The following is an 18,964-nucleotide window of genomic DNA, read 5'->3' on the forward strand; positions in this document are numbered from 1 at the left end:
CTCGAGAATGCAACGAACAAAATGTAAACCGCTCCGGACGATTAATAAGAGCCCCAAAACGATTAGACATGAGTTAATTCACCAAGAGGGCATGTTCTATTAAAATTGGTGAATTAAAATTATTATGGAAACGTGGTAAAAGTCACGTAGATAAACGTGATGAAAGTCACGCATTCATTTATGATTACTATTTTATTGACTTTTGTAGTTTTATAATTGTCATGGGAATTATAACTTTGTATTCATATACGATTTTATGTAATAGGACAGAAGGTTGAAAAACGCTCAGATAGTTGTTTTTAATATATATATATATATATATATATATATATATATATATATATAAAGCAAAAAAAAAAAAAAAAAAAAAAAAAAAAAAAAATATATATATATATATAAACCAATGCAAGAATGCAACACTTTAAGTTCAACATAAGATTGTGACAAATAATGTTAGTTAAGATCAATAGTATCTTTATAACATGTGCAAGGCAATAAAATTAAGTGAAAGAAAGCCTAGCAAAAAAAAGCCTGGTGATGCACAGTATCAAGTTCTACAGAAGTAAGAAAATTCAAAGTTCCTCTTCTAAACTTTGAACAGCTGAATACCATAATCCTGTAAATTTGAAGGAACATTCGAGGACTTCGCCACCTATGTTAAAGGAGATGATTTCATTGAAAATGCAATACAAAATATGCAAAAATTTACTTTAGGTGATTTTCTGTGCCATTCTCAAGGTGAAGAAAGACATATTAAATTGATTACCGAAGCAGCAACTGTATTTAAAGAAATGAGAAGATACAGACGTATTAGAGCAAATATTTTATCTAGAAAGTATATTCCACAAATTGCTTCAAAAAATATTAGGAATATGTAGGAGTAATTTATCAATAAACTCCATTATTTTATCAGATAAATTTTTTTATTCCAATAAAAGTAGATATATAACAGCATTTATAAAACTTTGTGTTGTTCATAAGAAACGATCGAGCTAAATGATTGATAAATGATTGAGCTAAATGATTCTAGTGAGAACCTAATCGCGCTACTGAGTAAAAATTTGAGTTTAAAGCAAATCTCTTTAGGTTTTAAAAAAAACCAAAAAAATGCTTTAAAAGAAAACTACAAAATTATTTTCAATTTTGTACAGCCGATATTTGTACATAGTATATTTTGTAATATGAAAAATGGAATATTATCATACATTATTTTGCTATTCAAAGTATTTTGAACAAAAAAATACAATGATGACCTGCCCTATTGTCCAGTTTCTGCACTGTTCACAATTAATTCGTGATATTGCTACAAATCACGAAAAATTAATTTTGTTGAAAATTTATAAAATCTGCATCAATGAGAAGCTTGCTGGTGTAAAAAATCCAATTTTCACCAAGTATTGGAAAAGCAACGAACGTAAAATGTATGGAAAATCACAATGAATTCATAAATTTTCGATTTAATTCTTATTTTTTGGGGGGGATAAGCCTCCGCCCAGAAACTTTTACACGTCTTTTCCCTCGATGGAGCTTTTTGTGCTCGGCTAGTATTTAGCTATTTAATAGATATACTAACCCTGGCAAAAGAGCAATCAAGAGAAAGTTGTTAGTATTATGGTTTAGCAATCAAAAAGTGGTTTGATGTCTACTCTGGCCATAAAAATAATACAATTTATATCCAGTTAAATAGTTAAATAAAAATACTCTTACCCCTAAAAACTTCAATAACCATAATGGTAACCATAATGTATTTTTATGAGTGAGTTTTAACCCAGTTATAACAGTTATTCTAAAAGTAAAAACTTGTTTATTTGTTTTTTAAGTTTAAACAAATCACATTGTTTCATTTTAAAAAATATTTTATTTCCAAAAATTTATTAAATTAAATATCTATTTAGTAAAAATATTAAGTTCTTTTGTCGGTAATGTTTTGTTCATATTCAAAAAGGTTGTATGTGCAAATTTTGTATTACTTTAAACTTTTAAACTCGGTTGTCATAGAAACCTCGTCGTAATCATGAATAAAATTATTATAAGTTCAATTGAATAACAATTTTATATTTATTATTAATAGTGGTCTTCTCGTAAAAAAAAAACGCTATATTTATTTTAAAAAAATAAAGTTTTTGTTATTTAATGAAGTTTAAAAATGAAACAAGTGTTAGTTATAAAAATTATTATACTTTCAAATGTTTTTAAAATTAAGTTTTACTAAAATTTACTTTCTTTAAAATCACGTATAAAATTTCCCTCATAGTAACGTCACTGAATAAAGTTCGTTGGCTATTTTGGCCCAGAAATATAAACAAAATTAAAACATTAAATATTTTGAAAAAGAAAATTTTAAGCTTTTTAATAGTGTAAACTGAGCTTTAAAAGAAATGATATTTCTATATTATCGCCTGAAAATAAAAACGACTTGAACAATTGCTGTTTTTGAAACATTTGGTTGTGCACAAAAAATGAACCAAATATTTTCGCGGAAATAAAATTCTTTCGCGGAAATAAACATTTTTCTTTTTCCAATAAAAAAGGAGATAAAAAATCATAAAAATCCCATAAAAACCCATAAAAATCATGTCAAAATTTGGTTATTTTTTGGTTATTAAAAAAAGTTGTTTTACTTTCAAATTTAAATTAACTTTTGTATTTATTTAAGGGATTTTGTTTGAAGAAGGATAAAGTTTTAAATAAATGTAATTAAACCTCAAACCATCAAACTGATTTGATGGTTTGAGGTTTAATTACATTCATCTTAAAATGAACATAACTAATGTTCAAACTAACGAAATTGAAAAGTTGTAAAGATATATCCACTTAAAGATTGAAGTGCTTAACTTCACTTTTATTATGAAATGGTACCGTGTCATGATAAAAGTGAAGTTGCCCTCATCAAAACATTAATTAACTCCTTTAATTAAAATCACAAAAAATGACCAAGCTCGACCTGATTACTTTCAACCAAACAAGATTTTTGTCAAAAAACGTTTTTCATCATAAAATATAAAATGTTATTTTAAACAAAAAATCATATTGAAAGTGTTCCATGAGCCATTTTTAATGCTAGGAAAGTTAGTTCCATGATGAATAAAATTCAAAAATCAAAATTTATAAAAATAAGACTTAAGAATGTTATAAGACGTTAAAAAAATATTTTAAGATTTATTTGAGAATATTTATTTAAGAAAGAGAATATATTAAATAATATTGGTCATTAAAAATAACAAACATAATCTCAATTGACATTTTCGAATTTTTTCCAAAGCAAATGTTTCAATGACATCACTGAAATTAACTCACTTTGTTAAATTGTTTTCAATACTTAAAAAAGCATGATGATTTCATCAAACGGGCAATTGTCTTTTTTCTTTAAAAGGTTTTTCAGAAGGTACCTTTTAAAAATTAATGCCCGTTGGAAAGCAATCTTGACACTTTTTGCTTCTTTACCATATTTTCAATGAATTTGCCAGTTTGCTTATCTTTCAGCTAATAATACAGTTACTGAAATTGTACAAAACAGTTTAATAACCAGGCAAATGTTAACAAAAACCGAAGTTGTTATTCATGAGTTCAGTTCCGAAGACAAAAAATTGTATTAAAATAATTTTTGAGGAATAGAGTGGAATTGAGCTAGATGATCTATAAAGCTTTTTATAATAAAATAACAATAATCTAAACTGTGATTCTCTTTTAAGCACTGCTACTTATATTTTGAAGCACCACAACTTATATTTCAAAATGAAAAAAAGTTTGGTCTTGGAACCGCATATGACATGTCAACAGATGCTAAAGGAAGCATAAAAACGACATTTCAAAAAATTAGACCAAAATTAAACCCGATTCAGATGTGGTTAAATTAATTGTTAATGATATCGAAGAATTGTGGAAGAGAAGAGGTTATGATTTTTTAAGTTATAACTCTAATTGAACAAGTTTGCTGAGTATATTATTTGGAAAGCAAATCACATTTGTGTAAAACAAAACACTTTTCAAAAGATATTTCAGCATATCATGATAAAATATTTATATGACATTATCATGGTGAAATGAAATCCTAAGACAAGTTGACGTCTTTGCAAGTTTTATTTAAAGTTTATTTTGAGATATTAACACCGTGGAAAATTGTTTTAAGAATGCTTTGTTATTTGTTATTAAAAGAGTCAAAATTATGGAGACAAAATTAACTGATATTGTAAAGAAGCAAAGCAAAAAGTATAAGGTTATTATGAGAGGATTTGTTAATTAGGAAAAATACTCCAATGAAGAATAAAGTTATTTTAAAGGATTGTTTTAAAAGCATTTATTTTAATTGTTTTAGTTTTTTCCTGTTTGCAATTTTTCATACTAAACATTTCTCAACTTCTATAACATTTTTAAAATAAAATTTTCAGGTTTTATTTATCAGTGTATAAATTAGTGAGTTAACTAAAGTCTAACACTTTAACTATTTAAATAATAAGGTGATAGTCTTTTTTAAAACTTACCTATTTTTTAAATATATATTTATATTTTTGTATATGATTTGACTTTCAAAAACTCGTAATAACGAGTGATCACGTTATCAAAATGAATTTTTTCAAGTGTTTCTTGGAAAATAGAATTGGGACAAAGCCACTCAAATGTTTTTGAAACAATCAAGCAGGTTAAGAAGAAAAAATAAACTTCAGTTTTCTTTAGGACCGCTCACATTTTGCAGTCTTCCTTTCTTGCGCTCAATATTACCATTGAAGTTAGTGTCATAAACTGTAACGTTTAGTGTGTAATGTAAAGTCTTGCTGCGTGTTTTATAGTCACACATGTGTTACAAGTTTGCCATTCCTGCATTATATCATTTAAAATTATAGTTTTCATTTTGAAATTAAAAAATAAAGTTCATGTACCTAAGGCCACTTTGTATCTAGGGCCACCCCATATTATTTCAAAACTACAAAGTTACTCGTTTTTAAACCCTTCTACATGACGGATTTTTAAAATTAAATTCATTTTACCTATATTAATGCAAAGTAACTGGTATAGAGATGTGATCATATAAGTTTCCCCATTTTTAGGCAAGTCTAGGGTCTTGAATTCGGGCATTGAAAAAATCTTGTCCTAGGTATACAAACTTCTTCTATAGTTCTTAATGATTTTTCACAAATTATGTTTAACTAATTCAATCTTGTTTATAAAACTTATAAACATCACCGCAAACGGTAAAACACATATTACGCATTTTTACGCTTTCTTATTACAGCAGACGGTAAAAATGCGTAAAGTGCGTAAAGTCGGTAAAATTGCGTAAAAATGGTAAAACAACGTAAAAGCGGTAAAAATCGGTGATTCCGGTAATTTGTGATAAAAGTTAGTAAAGGCGGTAACTATTATAGTAAAATAGCGTAAAAAATTACTTTTTTTTTATCAAGTCAGATAGTTGTTAGTTAATTAATTACATCTTAAAATTAAACCAGCCACCTATACAAGCTTGACAAAAGTCAAGAAAGACTAGCAGTCTCAAAGTTCTAACTTCAGTGATCTGATTAGTATACCAAAACCACTGTCTCTTTGGAATTATTTTACCAAGCTTGACAGAAAAGAGGGTAACATCTCTGGCTCTGGCAGAAAATTAGGATTTGCTGAGTGCGATAAGTGTAAAAAAGTGATTAAAATGTCTCAAGGTAGCACCAGTGGAGTTAAAGCTCACTTATAGTAAGTGTTTTACTCTTACTATAATTTAGTATATTTTAAACCACTGATCTCAAAATATAACTGGATAGCGTATTCTATTGTTTTTTTGGAGAAAAAGAAATGAAGCCAAAATTGGCCTTCCGAGATGGCGGCAATCAAAGCTTTTAGTGGTGAACGATGTACATCTTATAAGACTTTACAGTAATATGAAAGAAAATAAATAAACAGAGTTTTGAAAGAAAAACAAGACAATGAAATAAATTTTTGAAAAGTTTAAAAAAATGATATGATTTAAAAAAAATTAGACAATTAACGAAATTATTAATTTAAATATTAAAGTTCAAAATGTTTGATATACTTTTTATGTCCAATTTACAATTAAACTAATAATTATGCATAATTTATGTACCTTTTAGTTCTTAGTTACCCAATGCAGTATGCTAAAAAGTTGATAACATAACTGCTTGGTAAGCGGCAGTGGTGTCTACCTGCAATTTTGACAAATTTTATATTTTTAATAACACAACATGCAGTTGTGTTACTAACTTTCTAGCACAAGCATTGGGTAGTTAAGAACTAAAATGTACATAAATTATATAACAAATAATAATTATTTTAAATTTGAGATTTCTGCACAAGCTAACAAATACTTTTTCTTTACTAATATTAAACAAACTAAAATTAAAACTCGTACTTAGTTTTACTGAGAATTTGTTTTTCAACAAGTTAAAGTAAGAATATGTTTTGTTAAATAAAAAAATATTTATATTTGAAATTTATGTAAATATGTAATATTCCGTTATCTTTATGAAAAATATCTTATGCTAAACAAAAAAAAAGACTTTTATTTGAAACTTATCAATATTTGAGCTTAAGATATGAAACTTGATTATCATTAGTTTTTTAATTTTCATAAAGCCGTTCCTTACATCCGCCGCCATCTTGGGAGGCCAAAACTGGCTTCAAAAAATTTTCCGTATACGCTATCCATCGAGATCAGTGATTTTAAACTTCAGTAACTTTGCCTAAATGCGGTAAAATTCACGAAAACCCGGAATTACTGAGTAAAATGCAACATTTTTTGATAAAAAAATATATGTTCTTGAAACTGCTGGCTTCAAAATGCTGCTGAATTATCTTTGTCCTCATGCCAATCTAAAAAGTCCAACCACCTTATCCAAATACAAGCTGCCAATGATTTATCGCAATCTAAGGCGTGATGTAAAAATGCAAATTGAGAGAGACATCCCACATTGCGAAATGGCAGCTTTCACTACAGATGGATGGGTTGTAAGAAATGGTGATCCCGTCGTCTCCCTTACATTGCATTATGATACCAAAGACTTTGAACTCAAAAACTTATCTTTAAATTGCCAAAACTTTAATGGGAGACATAAAGGGGTTTTGCTTGCACAAGGAATAGACCACATGGTTTCTCAATTTCCTAGTCTTCAGAGGGAAGACCTTTACAAAGTGGGTGTTACTGATGCTGCAGCCAACATGAAGAAAGCAGTCACGGAAAGCAAAGAAATCAGTGATCATCTAACCAGTGCCGATCATCTGCTCAACACTTGCTTAACAAAGACTGTAGAAAAATCAGAAGGAATTAGTGCTATAGTTAAGAATCGTAAAAGACTTGCTCAAAGGACCCACCAAAGTTCATTAGACTGGCTGGACATCAAGATCATTCAGTCAATAGTAACGAGATGGAATTCTAACTTTATGATGCTCAAGTCAATCCTCAGATTGAAGGCCGGATGATTTAGAGTTTAATAGTATTTACAACATTTTACCATTTCTGGCAGAATGTAAGCGATGCTCTGATTCCTGGTCTTCTGAAAAACAGGTGACTATGCATAAAGTTCAAAAAGACATATTAAATCTCCACTTGCTTTGCAAAAGAACCGCAAATGACGTTAAAGAGTGTGACCATCAAGTTGCAGAGTGCCTACACAACTTCATGGAAGAATTTGAGAAAGGTTGACCTAATAAAAGCGTTGGAATCAAATAATATAATGTGGGTTCACTTCTGCACCCATATTAAAGAGGATATACAATCAAAAATATTGCAAACGGTGAGGAAGGGAAGGAAGCCGCCATCAAGGAATTGGTTGACAATCACCTAACCATAATCCAGTTCTACGAGTCATTGGTTGATGATCATAGAAATCGCTAGAATTGGTTGATGATCATAGAGATCGCTAGAAACATCAGGTCTTGACAAAACTATGAATCCAGTGGACCTTGAGTTTTTGAAAAACAAGAGGCAGGTTTCAGCGCAACGCCCTGGGACTTTACATTCAAGCCAATCAAAGCTCAAGCCATCCTTGATGCTTGCATTTGAAAAGTATCAGACTATGGCCTTACCTGAAAGGAATGTGGATGCTTTGGAATGGTGTAAGCAAAACAAAAATGAGTTAACTTTGCTAGCTGGTTTGGCTAGAAGTTACTTGGCTTAACCTGTGAATTCTGCTTCATCAGAAAGAATGTTTTTAGTAGAAGGTAGGACGTTTACTGATTTTAGGCATAACGTAAAACCAGAAAACAATAGTATGTTAGTTTTTGTGAATCAAAATTACGTAAGGGTTCCTTTTAACCTCAGCGATTGGGAAAAAACTTGCGAAGAAGAGCCATATGAATTACCACATGTCACACCACCAAATAAGAAGACTCACCAACAGGGAAAATCACATCAAACTGAAACTAAAAAATGAGGTGCATCTGAAAAGGCTTCTCCAACTCTATCAGATACTCAAATTGGTCCTGAACCTAAAGAGCAACAACAGCTACAGTTAGATACTCAAGAGAGTCAAAGAACTCAGAGCAGCCGTGGCGCAGTGGTTAGAGTTCTGGCTCAGAACCCTGAGGTCCTAGGTTCGACGCCAGCTCTAGCCCAACAAGCGACATTGGTTCGGAAGGAGGCGTAAACTTCCCGTTAAATGCTCTCCCGCGGTGCTCTGTGATAAGACCGTAAGGACTTCTGGGAGCACCTAAAATAACTACAAAAAAAAAAAAAACTCTAGCTCAACAAGATGGGTATGAAGGAGCTCAAGGTGAAGACCAAACTTAAAGTGTCTCTTTCTTTATTCCAATGACACTCCAGCAAAAACAAAGGAGAAGCAAAAAAGCTCGAAAATTGTCGAAGTGGAAGGGGAATGAGAAAAAAAAGTACAGAGCATCTGAGATTGCAAATATTTTATTAGAGACAGATGATGAAATATCTGATGATTAATTTTTTATTAATAACTTATTTGTTTAAACTGTAAATGTAAAATTTACCAATAGAAATACAAAAAGCAAATTAAAAAATCCTTGTTTAGTTTTTCGGTAACCATCAAAAAAATCTTAGAATTTTGATAAAAAGCGGTAAATTAAGATAAAAAGCGGTAAAAAATGATAAAAGCGTTAAAAAGTGATAAATGCGGTAAAAAGTGATAAATGCGGAAATATTGCGTAATACGCATTTTTACGCAAAGTTACCGCGGTAATTACGCAAAGTTAGGCATTTGACGCAAATTTACGCATTTGACGCAAATTTACGCATTTTTACGACGGTGCGGTAACGCCAATGCTTTCAAACAGCACCTAACTGTACTAATTGCCGTTTGCTAACATTACTCATGAGGTGATGTTTTAATAGTAGAAAGTCGGGTAACTCCGGACACTTGATGTACAGTTTAAACTAAAGAAGCTGTGTTATTTTAAATACATTATTTGAGTGAAATTTCACTCAAATTTCATTATTTGAGTGAAATTTCACTCAAACAATGTTTTTATAGTATTTAAAATCATGTTTTTATAGTATTTCAAATAATGAAATTTGAGTGAAATTTCACTCAAATTTCATTATTTGAGTGAAATTTCACTCAAATAATGAAATTTTAAAATCACACAGCTTCTTTAGTTTAAGCTGTACATCAAGTGTCCGGAGTTACCCGACTTTCCCCTATTAAAACATCACCTCGAGAGTAACAATATCTTGCATTTCCAGCCAATCGCTTCGGCATATTACGATAGATATTTTCCATATACCATATTTTAAAATATTGTATATGGAAAATATCTATCGTAATATGCCAAAGTGATTGGCTGGAAATGCAAGATATTGTTTTCCACCACCAGATGAGCAATGTATCATCATATTTTTATGCAAATTAATAACTTTTCATTGATTAAAAATTATTAATCAATCAAAACATTTTTATTTGCAATATTTGTTTATAAAAATCAAAATCAATAAAAACATTTGAAAATTTTTTTCATTGATTTTTAATTAATGAAAACATTTTTATTTACAATATTTATTAAAAAAATTCGTTTAGTACATTAATTCACTGGTTTTAAAACTAGTATTTGTGAATGAGGTATGATCGGGAGGTATCGAACACATGTTTAGAGGATGATTCCGGACAACTTAATCCATTTACATATTAAAATGGAAAAACTTTTTTATATAAATAGCAATACATTTAATAAAATACACAAACCCATAATAGTAATTCATTTAATTTCAATAAAAAGACCTAAGATTTAAAATATTATTTTCAAAGTGTTTATTTCATTAGTAAAAAGCTAATGTTTATATTTCTAGATGATGACAATTTTATTCTCATCCCAGTGGGCACAATGACGTTGAAATAACGTTGAAACAACGTCGCAAACTGACGAAATGCAATGTTGAAACAACGTTGAAATTTGGTGGAATTGGAAACAAAATTCGACGTTGAAAACCACGACGTTGAAACAACGTCGAAGAAAACGTTGTTTCAACGTTGTTCTAACGTCTTATCGACTACATATCATCCATATTTCAACTTCGATAAAATGAAAATTAAAAGTTCAACATTGAAATTACGTTGTTTTAACGTCTTATCGACAATATATCAGCCATAGATGGTTGATATATTGTCGATAAGACGTTAGAACAACGTTCAAACAACCTAATTTCAACGTTAAATTTTGGTCATTCGATAAAAATTATACAGCCTATTGGATATAACTTTTATCCAATAGGCTGCAGTCATCTTTTATCCAATAGGCTGCATTAAATTGTCATCGTTAACATGTTAAATTGTCTCGACTTGGATTGCGATAAAATAAGACAATAAAAAAGCAATATTTTGCGCTAAAAGTATTGTATTTCATGTTCAAAAATTATTTTAAGGGAGTTTATATAAAAAATAGATAAAATTTTAACATTTTATCTATACATTTTATATTAACATAATCGAATCGTCATTTACGCACCGACCACCACCATTGGATCTGTCGGGTGCATATTTCAACAAACTCATGATATCTGTTCTGACTTCAGCAACCGTAGCAGTCGCTTTACTAAGCATGACGCTCTCTATAAAAAAAGGTATTGCCTTAGTAATTTGCAACAAATACAGCAAAAACTTGAAATTAAAGCAGCACCAAAGCATCAAATTGTGTTTTTCAATAACAGATAACATTACTCATGACTTACCAACAACAACCTTGCAAATGTTTGTGCCTTCAAATTACTCTTTACCCTTGCCGCCAGCTATATTTAACTTTGATTGTAAACCATTGGTCATCAACCTACAACAAAAAGTTATTATTTTTATAAATACATTAAACTTCGATACAATATCAGGTTAGGTAGCCCAATGGTAGAAATAGGTCAACTTCAATAAAAATTATACATATATATAATAGATCATCAAGGTCAAATTTGAAAAATCCGAAAAATTGTTTGCGGAAAAAGTCCGGAATATTCCCCCCCCCCCCTACTTTTCCCTCTTAATTTGCTTTCATCTGAGTTGCTTTTTATTTTTTATTTTTAAATTTTTTGGAAACTTTTTTTAATTTTTGTTTAAGTGATAGCTAAAAAAGCCTAAAAATCAAATATATTATATATATTTATAAACTTGTACGTATGGAAAACATTTCATATATATATATATATATATATATATATATATATATATATATATATATATATATATATATCTATATATATATACATATATATATATATATATATATATATATATAAATATATATATATATATATATATATATATATATATATATATATATATATATATATATATATATATATATATATATATATATATATATACATATAAAGATCTGCATGTATAGGTAAGCAAAACGTGATGAAATTGCTTACCTTTCTTTAAGTAACTTTTAGTAGAAAAAGAAGAAGGAAAAGGAATAATAATGAAAATAAATTAATTCCTGACCCAACCCAAACTCTTGGATGTGTTATCAACTCCCTTGCGAGTTCTCCCTTAATCAGTCGATGTATGTACTGAAGCCCTCAACTATCCCTAAATCAGTGTGACGTCATAGTGCTTATTTATATATATATATATATATATATATATATATATATATATATATATATATATATATATATATATATATATACACATAAATTTGAACTTCCTAATGTTAAATTAAACCCATATACTTAAAATAACTTCCTTAGCAACTAACCTTTTCATCACATATTTTGTATTTTTTTTAATAGTTTCACCTCCAATTTTAGAAAATTTGTTAACCTAGAGGTTTAAGAAAATAATTCACATTTATTTCATCATCACATTTATAAAGTACACTTATAAAAAGTTACAAGTAGATTAACAAAATGTTAAAAAATAAAATAAAACTAATTCCTAAAATATAACCAAAAAGAAAAATAATGGTTTAAAGAAAACTATCACTTCAGATTTCACCTGGGAATCGCCTAAACTAGAGTCATAATCACTAAACAACTTTTTAAAAAAACCACAAAAACGCAAATTTAATTGACCAGAATGTTTTTAAAAATATTCTGAATGTTTTTAACAATATAAACAATGTTTTTATTTTTATTTTTTTTAATAAAATGTTTTTATTTTTTATTTTTTTAATAAAATGTTTTTATTTTTAATTTTTTTAATAAAATGTTTATTTTTTTTACTGTAAATCGTGCACGGAGTGTTGCTACATCGACTATCTTATAGCCTGACTCGCTAGGGAGTGCTGCTACATCGACTGAGGGTTTGGTTGGGGCAGGCAGTCTATCAATTAATAAAAAAAAAAAATTCCGGTCTTGCATTTTAACTTTTACTTTTTGTCAACAAAATATATGGAAAAAACTTTCTGACAACATATATGAGTTCTATATATATATATATATATATATATATATATATATATATATATATATATATATATATATATATATATATATATATATATATATATATATATATATATATATATATATATATAACTCTAAAAAACTACTTACTTAAACAATCTCTAAAACAAAATCAAGCAAATTCTTTATGCAATACACACTGATGAAATAAAAAAAAAGATCTATTTAATATTTATTACTAATGCATCGCAAATTAAGCAATGTGGTATCGTTAAATTGACAAACTCAAAACCTTGTGAAATGGCAATAGATGGCTTAATCAATAACTCGTAAAATCACGCATGCGTATTTGAGTTCTCAAAATGCAAAACGAACGGTGGAACTCATAATATAGACGTTGAATTAACGTTGATTCAACGTCGCGTTAAGTTGATCGTTTTCAACGAATTTTCAACGTTGATAAAATGTTGATTTTTGGTTATATGATGTCGCGACTAAAAATCAACCGTAAATCAACGTTGAAATAACGTCGTGTGTCCACTGGGACTCCTTATATATTAGAGACAATTTTCAAAGGCATTTTTTTTTTAATGTTTTGAGAACAGTCCAATGCTAACTAATTATGTATTATATTTGTGTCACACGGGTAAAAAAGAGGTAAAATCATGGTTAAATTATGTGTCCGGTCTACCCTCCAATTTGGAAGCATGCCTTTTTTCTAACATTTTTTCTTTTATGTTTTTATATATTATTAAGGTACACAATAATTATGTGTACAATCTATTTTTTCCTCAAGTGTCCGGGGCTACCCGACTTTCTCCTGTACTGAGTTTGTAAATTGGATGATGGCGAGTAAGTTGTAAACTAAAATAAAGTTTCCTTTTTTTTACTTTTTTTATTTACGTTTTTAAATCTTAATTACTCATTATCAGGCCAAAAAATTTTGGTCATAAATAGACCAAAATTCTTTAATAAAAACCAAGTAATAGCAGATAATTTTCAGTATATGAAGAATAATATTTGAATCCGAACCAATCATTCTTATTTAAAAAATAACCATCAGTTTAACCATCCTATATTTTGAATGTATCATTTTTTTATCAGTAGAATGAGACCCCTAACTTTTCAGGTAGGGGCGTCAAAATCATGCTTGGCAAATTGTTTTGAATGAAGATAATGTGGGGGTTTAAAATTTAATCTTGTAAGCGTATTTAGAATATAACTGCATTAAAATCAGGTTTTTAAAAAAATGCAATCAACTATCCTTTTTTGCATCTTTAACGTGGCGGTCTGGGACAAATGTTCCTTCTGCCCTTCTATGACCTGAGCTACCCTCTGATCCTGCTTGCGTGCTAATGTTTATGTAAAAAAAATGTCGCTAACTCAAACTTATAAAAAATATTTATGTAAAAATATGCTTAATAAATCAATTTCTGAACTTTGTGTTAAGAAATTGATATATTAAGCATATTTTATTGTATTTTTTGTTTGATTTCTTTCCTGATAAATATAAAAACGTTTATACAACCCATTTGAACTGACAAAATTTAATGAATCTGTATATTTGAACATGAATAGGTTTTAACATTGCCTACTATATTATAATAGGCCATGGTTTTAAAAACATTTGAACAAGTTCTTCTCATTATTTTTGTAGCCTATCTCTATAGAAAGCAGGCTTGTGGAGTCAAGCTGGAGCCGGAGCCGCTGTTTTTTGGTGGAGCCGGAGCAACAAAAATCGAGCGGCTCTCGGCTCTTTTGTTTTTTTAAAGGATTAGAATGTATGTTTTTTTTCTACTGTAGACAAATTTTATTCATTCATTGTTTAAGTAATTTTTTGAATAAGTTATTGAATTTCTATTTTTATTTTAATTTTTTTTCAAACAGTTGCAGTCTTGCCAAAACGTAATAAAAAATGAATATTTTAACCGAAAATAACATTTAAAAAGAAAAAATGTCATGGGTAAATATTCTTAGTTTTAATTCTACCCAGTAGGCACGGTACCTAAAAAAGAGTAGTGATAGTAATACAGTAACCTTGTTAAAAATGAATTTCTGTAATTGATTTGGATTTGGGTTGGCAAATGTGATCGAAAAATATTCCAAAATTTCCGATTTTTGTTCATAAAGTATGGGAGCCGGAGCCGAGCCGGAGCCAAGCCGGACCCGGACATTTCTTAGGAGCCAAAGCTGGAGCCGAGCCATAAAAAAACTTTCGGCTCCACAAGCTTGATAGAAACTACTACAAAAACTGTTCATCATTCACTTCATTTAACTTCAATTACAAGATGGAGTATTCAAATTGATCCATTAGCAAAACACGGAAAAAATCACATACTGAAACTTTTTAGTCCCTGTGTTTATCCTCATGCTTTAATTAGGTGAACCTAATTAACAGCATGTATTTTACCTATTGCACCTTCTAACATCGCGTGCAATCCTGTCCGCTTTCTCTATGCTATCTTTCTGAATCGACTACTTCTACCTTTCACTCTAACAAATTTTCGTTTTTCCCAATGACGCTCCATTTGGAGCTGAACCAGTCTTTGCGGGCCTTGATAATGTGGCCTCTATATGGCAATTAGCCGGAGGAGGATAAACCACAATACCAATTGATCCATTAGCTAAAAGTTGTTTAAATGATGTTGAATGATTGGCATGAATTCTAAATTCAATTGATTGCTTTTTGAATTGAGTATATTTTGCAAGTAGATAATTAAGCCTTTAAATTTATTTACTATTTAGAACAAATTTCTCTATTGTATTGATGATCGCTAAACTCTTCACAACCAAAAAAACTTTAAAACCATAAAAGTTTAGTGCGTTCTTAGAATTGGCTCAGAAGTTCAAGAGATAAAAGTTCTTGTAATGACTTACTACTAAAACTTAAATTAGAAGTTTTTTCTTCAATTTAACAACAGAGTTTAGAATAACTTCAAGATTTTAAAGAAAAGAAACACTTTTGTGAGGATGTATCAGTTTTCATATTGAAGTTTTCATGATAATATTAGATGGACTATTTACAGATAATAATAGGAACTACAAACTTATTTAAAAATTGACATAAATCAACAGTTATTTTTGATGAAGAAAAAATTGCATCGATTTTCTGTTTTTAATTATGTATATAAAAAAGAATTTCAAAATATTCTTTTTTAAATATGTGTTTGTATTCAAATACTTTCAACCATTGCAATAACAGTACCACCATGATCTTTTAGCAAACTAAACTCAACAAAAATTGGCTTACGTATAACAGCAGAACAGAATCGGCGTGTTAGATTAGATTAGATTAAAATTTATTAGAACAGTGATACATGTTCTAAAGGACACGCAGGTCCATAAAATATGAAGGACTCTGACAACGTGCTCTATAATCACATAACACATATTCGAGATATTTTACAAAATATACATGTATATTACAATTATATATAAGACAACAGTTATAAAACAAAATCTAGTTAGCCGAAACAGTATTTTTCGAAGTCGATAGAATTAATTTTAATTTTGAAGCTCTTGATATTTTTGGCGTTCACGACGTCAGATGGCAAGTTACTCCACGTATTAACAACCCTGAGTGAGAAAGAATATTTACAGACATCGAGTTTACATTTTAGTTTGCGTAATTTGAAATTATGTCATCGAGTGTAATTATAGTTGTTAATTAAAAAGAAACTTGATTTATTTAAGCAAATTAAATTGTTTAGAATTTTGCAACATGTAATCATATCTTGCTTAAGGCGACGAATTTCTAGTAGCTCCAAACCAAGAATTCTAAGTCTATTAAAATATGAAAAGTTATTTAGGTTAGCGGTTCTCTTGGTAAAACGTCTTTGTACTCTTTCCACTATTTTGTTTATTTCAGTGCGGTATGGCGACCAAACCGAAGAGCAATATTCTAAGATCGGTCTTATATAGGTAGTGTAGGCCTTTACGATAACACGTGGATCTCAACTTTTAAATCACTTAAGGATTAGATATCCTCGAATGTTTGATGCGCGGACGATATTTGAAATATGACTATTGTAATTTAAGTAAGAATCCATGGTCACACCAAGATCTTTTGGGTTTGTAGACCAGGTAAAATTATGATCTCCTAATTGATAGTTGTAATTTATATCTTTACAAAATAAAGTAGGCTCTATTCTATAAGTAAAGCACTTATTATTGGCTACTTTTAACTGCCATTTTTTTGACCAGAGATAAACTTTATAAATGGCAACAGCAAGATCGTGACTGTAATCAGCATCCTTAAATGAACTATATACCTTGATGTCGTCAGCATATAACATTAGAGAGCAATTAAGATCTTTTACTATAGAGGGTAGATCATTAATATATAACAAAAATAACGTTGGAACCAAAACGCTACCCTGTGAAACTCCACTAAGGATGCTGGTCGGATTGGATAGTGAATTTCCAACCAGAACTCTTTGATATCTGTTGGAAAGAAATGCTGATATCCAATGAAGCAGCTATTATGCCGTACATTGCAAGTTTTTTCAAGAGTTTTGGATGAGGTAAAGAGTCAAATGCTTTTTGAAAATCAATGTACACCACGTCAGTAATTAAATTGCTGTCTAAAGCTTTATTCCAGTCATTAGTTGACTCTTGAAGATTTTTGCACGTTGATCTTTTACATAAAAAACCGTGTTGATTAGGTGTTATTAGATTATTTATATTAAGATAATCAGCGATACATGAACTAACAATACTTTCCATTACTCGACAGCTAGTTCATGTGAGGGATATAGGTCTATAATTGTTAGCACCTGAAGTAGATCCTTTTTTAAAAATAGGCGAAACCGAGGCTTGAAGCCACTGTTTTGGTAATGAGCTTGATTCGAATATATATGAAAGCGGAATACATATTATATGTGCTAACTGTTTTAAAAGTAGAATTGGTATACCGTCAGGTCCAAATGATGTGCTAGGTTTTAGATTATTTAGTTTTTGATGAACTATCTTTGCTGAAAAATCTACGCAATCCATCTTAATATGTTCACTAACAAAAGTAATTATTTTAGGCAAATTTCCGTCATCTACCGTAAAACACTTCTGCGATTTTAACATTGCTAGTAGTAAAGTTGCTACTGGTTTTTAGAGGATATATTTTTTTGGGGTTGTTTAGATTTTTTTTACGTAACTAAAAAACTTATTTGAGTTTTAGTTTCACATTTTTATGATGTTTGGATTTGGCTTTTTTACATTTTGATGCACATTGGATAAATGCCTTTTTGTGCAAGATGGTCTTAGTGATCGACCATCATTTCCATAAAAATGTTTGGCGAATTAGCATTTTATAAATATACTTTGGATAAGAACGACTTTTTTTCTTATGGTCTATTGTTCTGATTGGAACAAAGCGATCAATACCTTTACGAAGATGATCAGAAAAGATGTTCCAATAATCTTCAGTTGTAAAAACAAAAGAAAAATCGAAGTCCCAATTTATTTTTGATATATGAGATATAAAACCAATTACATCTGTATTATTGAAATCGTAAAAAGATTCAGAATTTGTTTCGGGCTGATAATAATCAAAGGTGTTTTTATGAAAAAGAATGAGTTATGATAGCTTGTACTAAATGGACACTCAACAGAAATATTACTTAATAAGGAAATGATATTTGAAAGAACAAGATCAAGAATATTATTTTCTCGAGTGGGCTCCAGTAAATATTGGTGCATACCAAGACTATTTACTAAAGTTAAAAAAAGATTTTTACATTTCTCATTTGGCGGAGCGTAGTTAACCCAATCAATTTTCGGTAAGTTGAAATCTCCAACAATGACAAATTGAGGAACAGATTCACAGAGATTTCTAATTATCGAAATCATTGATTCAAAATAGATATAATCATTAAGAGAATAGGACGGTGAGCGCTAACAAGTAATTGAGCGGAGTTTACTAGACCCAAAAATTAAATCAACACAAATGATGTCAATATCTAGGTCAGTTTGAATAATGGCAGATATAACATCATTTCTGCAGTATATAGCTACACTACCGCCAATTTGTATCCGGTCCTTACGATAAATGGAATAATTTTTTGGACAGACCATAGAGTTCGGGAGTTTATCATTGAAAAAAGTTTCACAAACACAAATTAAGGCAGGTTTGTTTGACTCAACGTATAAAAAAAAATCGTTAAGTTTGTT

General features: G+C 29.4%; 2 protein-coding genes across 5 annotated transcripts in view; one reads left to right on the plus strand and one right to left on the minus strand.

The window, feature by feature from the left end:
* Positions 1–1,948, minus strand: part of LOC101237007 (hemicentin-1) — a 96,338-nt gene extending 94,390 nt beyond the window's left edge. The window contains exon 1 of one of the 2 annotated variants that reach the window (XM_065788377.1): positions 1,708–1,948. The gene's annotated coding sequence lies outside the window, so the exon portion shown is untranslated. The remainder of the gene's footprint in view (positions 1–1,707) is intronic. The other variant, XM_065788379.1, reaches the window with a different exon arrangement.
* Positions 1,949–15,119: 13,171 nt separating this feature from the next.
* Positions 15,120–18,964, plus strand: part of LOC100208931 (intermembrane lipid transfer protein VPS13D) — a 241,165-nt gene continuing 237,320 nt past the window's right edge. For all 3 annotated transcript variants that reach the window (XM_065788385.1, XM_065788387.1, XM_065788389.1), the window contains exon 1: positions 15,120–15,180. The gene's annotated coding sequence lies outside the window, so the exon portion shown is untranslated. The remainder of the gene's footprint in view (positions 15,181–18,964) is intronic.

The sequence above is a fragment of the Hydra vulgaris genome, chromosome 01, assembly GCF_038396675.1.
Source record: "Hydra vulgaris chromosome 01, alternate assembly HydraT2T_AEP".
NCBI lineage: Eukaryota > Metazoa > Cnidaria > Hydrozoa > Anthoathecata > Hydridae > Hydra > Hydra vulgaris.